Genomic DNA, 5,319 nt, shown 5'->3' with positions numbered 1-5,319 from the left:
GAAACCATCAACCGCAGGCCCGGTAAGGCGGCCGAATCTGACCTCATAGACTTCCACACAACGGGACTTTTGACTTTCCCGGCCGCGGGTGGCCTCCACCCGGCCTCAGCCATCAGCCCTGCCTGCCTCCAGCCGCCTTCTGGTTAATGAGTTATCCAGCCTGGCACTTCGGTTGCGCCAGCGAGACCAAGTCTCGGCTTTGGTTAATGATTTGAGCCGAACCGACCTGCCCCCCGCCCCCCCCGGGCTGAACTCGGGCAGGTCTGCCGATTTCCCGACTCCTTTCGGGGCCTAATCGGGTCGCGCGAGCCGCCTGGCGCGATCGGGGACCATGCCCCGGCCTCTGCCAGGCCTCGGGCAGCCGCTTTTGAAGCCCGACCAAAAACCCGAAAAATGGGCAAAAAGGGAATAAATTCCCGCCCAAAAAGGGTGAATAGTCGGTTGGGCGGCAGCCCTGGTCGGTCTCTGCAGACCTGGAGGCTCGAGACGTTTGTTTGGAAAACTCACCAAGTCTCGATTCTGCCACCTCCTACCTCTGTGCAGATACCCCGCCAACCCCCAAGGACAGAAATGACAAGTGTCAAGTTGGCGGGGCGTCGGGCCACCTGCTGCCGGCCATGAGCATCCAAATCCCCGCAAAAGGGGCATTTTCATTTCTTCATCGGGACTTCCGGCAATTTCCGAGGTTCAACTCATTAACGTTGTTCGCAGACACTTGCCAGAAAATGCAAGTGGCCACTTTGCCGGGCCGACTCGCTTGCCCAAGCGGGAAACCATCAACCGAAGGCCCGGTAAGGCGGCCGAATCTGACCTCATAGACTTCCACACAACGGGACTTTTGACTTTCCCGGCCGCGGGTGGCCTCCACCCGGCCTCAGCCATCAGCCCTGCCTGCCTCCAGCCGCCTTCTGGTTAATGAGTTATCCAGCCTGGCACTTCGGTTGCGCCAGCGAGACCAAGTCTCGGCTTTGGTTAATGATTTGAGCCGAACCGACCTGCCCCCCGCCACCGCGGGCTGAACTCGGCAAGGTCTGCCGATTTCCCGACTCCTTTCGGGGCCTAATCGGGTCGCGCGAGCCGCCTGGCGCGATCGGGGCCCATGCCCCGGCCTCTGCCAGGCCTCGGGCAGCCGCTTTTGAAGCCCGACCAAAAACCCGAAAAATGGGCAAAAAGGGAATAAATTCCCGCCCAAAAAGGGTGAATAGTCGGTTGGGCGGCAGCCCTGGTCGGTCTCTGCAGACCTGGAGGCTCGAGACGTTTGTTTGGAAAACTCACCAAGTCTCGATTCTGCCACCTCCTACCTCTGTGCAGATACCCCGCCAACCCCCAAGGACAGAAATGACAAGTGTCAAGTTGGCGGGGCGTCGGGCCACCTGCTGCCGGCCATGAGCATCCAAATCCCCGCAAAAGGGGCATTTTCATTTCTTCATCGGGACTTCCGGCAATTTCCGAGGTTCAACTCATTAACGTTGTTCGCAGACACTTGCCAGAAAATGCAAGTGGCCACTTTGCCGGGCCGACTCGCTTGCCCAAGCGGGAAACCATCAACCGAAGGCCCGGTAAGGCGGCCGAATCTGACCTCATAGACTTCCACACAACGGGACTTTTGACTTTCCCGGCCGCGGGTGGCCTCCACCCGGCCTCAGCCATCAGCCCTGCCTGCCTCCAGCCGCCTTCTGGTTAATGAGTTATCCAGCCTGGCACTTCGGTTGCGCCAGCGAGACCAAGTCTCGGCTTTGGTTAATGATTTGAGCCGAACCGACCTGCCCCCCGCCCCCCCCGGGCTGAACTCGGCAAGGTCTGCCGATTTCCCGACTCCTTTCGGGGCCTAATCGGGTCGCGCGAGCCGCCTGGCGCGATCGGGGACCATGCCCCGGCCTCTGCCAGGCCTCGGGCAGCCGCTTTTGAAGCCCGACCAAAAACCCGAAAAATGGGCAAAAAGGGAATAAATTCCCGCCCAAAAAGGGTGAATAGTCGGTTGGGCGGCAGCCCTGGTCGGTCTCTGCAGACCTGGAGGCTCGAGACGTTTGTTTGGAAAACTCACCAAGTCTCGATTCTGCCACCTCCTACCTCTGTGCAGATACCCCGCCAACCCCCAAGGACAGAAATGACAAGTGTCAAGTTGGCGGGGCGTCGGGCCACCTGCTGCCGGCCATGAGCATCCAAATCCCCGCAAAAGGGGCATTTTCATTTCTTCATCGGGACTTCCGACAATTGCCGAGGTTCAACTCATTAACGTTGTTCGCAGACACTTGCCAGAAAATGCAAGTGGCCACTTTGCCGGGCCGACTCGCTTGCCCAAGCGGGAAACCATCAACCGAAGGCCCGGTAAGGCGGCCGAATCTGACCTCATAGACTTCCACACAACGGGACTTTTGACTTTCCCGGCCGCGGGTGGCCTCCACCCGGCCTCAGCCATCAGCCCTGCCTGCCTCCAGCCGCCTTCTGGTTAATGAGTTATCCAGCCTGGCACTTCGGTTGCGCCAGCGAGACCAAGTCTCGGCTTTGGTTAATGATTTGAGCCGAACCGACCTGCCCCCCGCCACCGCGGGCTGAACTCGGCAAGGTCTGCCGATTTCCCGACTCCTTTCGGGGCCTAATCGGGTCGCGCGAGCCGCCTGGCGCGATCGGGGCCCATGCCCCGGCCTCTGCCAGGCCTCGGGCAGCCGCTTTTGAAGCCCGACCAAAAACCCGAAAAATGGGCAAAAAGGGAATAAATTCCCGCCCAAAAAGGGTGAATAGTCGGTTGGGCGGCAGCCCTGGTCGGTCTCTGCAGACCTGGAGGCTCGAGACGTTTGTTTGGAAAACTCACCAAGTCTCGATTCTGCCACCTCCTACCTCTGTGCAGATACCCCGCCAACCCCCAAGGACAGAAATGACAAGTGTCAAGTTGGCGGGGCGTCGGGCCACCTGCTGCCGGCCATGAGCATCCAAATCCCCGCAAAAGGGGCATTTTCATTTCTTCATCGGGACTTCCGGCAATTTCCAAGGTTCAACTCATTAACGTTGTTCGCAGACACTTGCCAGAAAATGCAAGTGGCCACTTTGCCGGGCCGACTCGCTTGCCCAAGCGGGAAACCATCAACCGAAGGCCCGGTAAGGCGGCCGAATCTGACCTCATAGACTTCCACACAACGGGACTTTTGACTTTCCCGGCCGCGGGTGGCCTCCACCCGGCCTCAGCCATCAGCCCTGCCTGCCTCCAGCCGCCTTCTGGTTAATGAGTTATCCAGCCTGGCACTTCGGTTGCGCCAGCGAGACCAAGTCTCGGCTTTGGTTAATGATTTGAGCCGAACCGACCTGCCCCCCGCCCCCCCCGGGCTGAACTCGGGCAGGTCTGCCGATTTCCCGACTCCTTTCGGGGCCTAATCGGGTCGCGCGAGCCGCCTGGCGCGATCGGGGACCATGCCCCGGCCTCTGCCAGGCCTCGGGCAGCCGCTTTTGAAGCCCGACCAAAAACCCGAAAAATGGGCAAAAAGGGAATAAATTCCCGCCCAAAAAGGGTGAATAGTCGGTTGGGCGGCAGCCCTGGTCGGTCTCTGCAGACCTGGAGGCTCGAGACGTTTGTTTGGAAAACTCACCAAGTCTCGATTCTGCCACCTCCTACCTCTGTGCAGATACCCCGCCAACCCCCAAGGACAGAAATGACAAGTGTCAAGTTGGCGGGGCGTCGGGCCACCTGCTGCCGGCCATGAGCATCCAAATCGCCGCAAAAGGGGCATTTTCATTTCTTCATCGGGACTTCCGACAATTGCCGAGGTTCAACTCATTAACGTTGTTCGCAGACACTTGCCAGAAAATGCAAGTGGCCACTTTGCCGGGCCGACTCGCTTGCCCAAGCGGGAAACCATCAACCGCAGGCCCGGTAAGGCGGCCGAATCTGACCTCATAGACTTCCACACAACGGGACTTTTGACTTTCCCGGCCGCGGGTGGCCTCCACCCGGCCTCAGCCATCAGCCCTGCCTGCCTCCAGCCGCCTTCTGGTTAATGAGTTATCCAGCCTGGCACTTCGGTTGCGCCAGCGAGACCAAGTCTCGGCTTTGGTTAATGATTTGAGCCGAACCGACCTGCCCCCCGCCCCCCCCGGGCTGAACTCGGGCAGGTCTGCCGATTTCCCGACTCCTTTCGGGGCCTAATCGGGTCGCGCGAGCCGCCTGGCGCGATCGGGGACCATGCCCCGGCCTCTGCCAGGCCTCGGGCAGCCGCTTTTGAAGCCCGACCAAAAACCCGAAAAATGGGCAAAAAGGGAATAAATTCCCGCCCAAAAAGGGTGAATAGTCGGTTGGGCGGCAGCCCTGGTCGGTCTCTGCAGACCTGGAGGCTCGAGACGTTTGTTTGGAAAACTCACCAAGTCTCGATTCTGCCACCTCCTACCTCTGTGCAGATACCCCGCCAACCCCCAAGGACAGAAATGACAAGTGTCAAGTTGGCGGGGCGTCGGGCCACCTGCTGCCGGCCATGAGCATCCAAATCCCCGCAAAAGGGGCATTTTCATTTCTTCATCGGGACTTCCGGCAATTTCCGAGGTTCAACTCATTAACGTTGTTCGCAGACACTTGCCAGAAAATGCAAGTGGCCACTTTGCCGGGCCGACTCGCTTGCCCAAGCGGGAAACCATCAACCGAAGGCCCGGTAAGGCGGCCGAATCTGACCTCATAGACTTCCACACAACGGGACTTTTGACTTTCCCGGCCGCGGGTGGCCTCCACCCGGCCTCAGCCATCAGCCCTGCCTGCCTCCAGCCGCCTTCTGGTTAATGAGTTATCCAGCCTGGCACTTCGGTTGCGCCAGCGAGACCAAGTCTCGGCTTTGGTTAATGATTTGAGCCGAACCGACCTGCCCCCCGCCCCCGCGGGCTGAACTCGGCAAGGTCTGCCGATTTCCCGACTCCTTTCGGGGCCTAATCGGGTCGCGCGAGCCGCCTGGCGCGATCGGGGACCATGCCCCGGCACCTGCCAGGCCTCGGGCAGCCGCTTTTGAAGCCCGACCAAAAACCCGAAAAATGGGCAAAAAGGGAATAAATTCCCGCCCAAAAAGGGTGAATAGTCGGTTGGGCGGCAGCCCTGGTCGGTCTCTGCAGACCTGGAGGCTCGAGACGTTTGTTTGGAAAACTCACCAAGTCTCGATTCTGCCACCTCCTACCTCTGTGCAGATACCCCGCCAACCCCCAAGGACAGAAATGACAAGTGTCAAGTTGGCGGGGCGTCGGGCCACCTGCTGCCGGCCATGAGCATCCAAATCCCCGCAAAAGGGGCATTTTCATTTCTTCATCGGGACTTCCGACAATTGCCGAGGTTCAACTCATTAACGTTGTTCG

The sequence above is a fragment of the Pristiophorus japonicus genome, unplaced genomic scaffold, assembly GCF_044704955.1.
Source record: "Pristiophorus japonicus isolate sPriJap1 unplaced genomic scaffold, sPriJap1.hap1 HAP1_SCAFFOLD_924, whole genome shotgun sequence".
In the NCBI taxonomy this organism is placed as follows: domain Eukaryota; kingdom Metazoa; phylum Chordata; class Chondrichthyes; family Pristiophoridae; genus Pristiophorus; species Pristiophorus japonicus.
The sequence above is the reverse complement of the archived record's forward strand: the minus strand, read 5'-3'. Positions refer to the sequence as shown.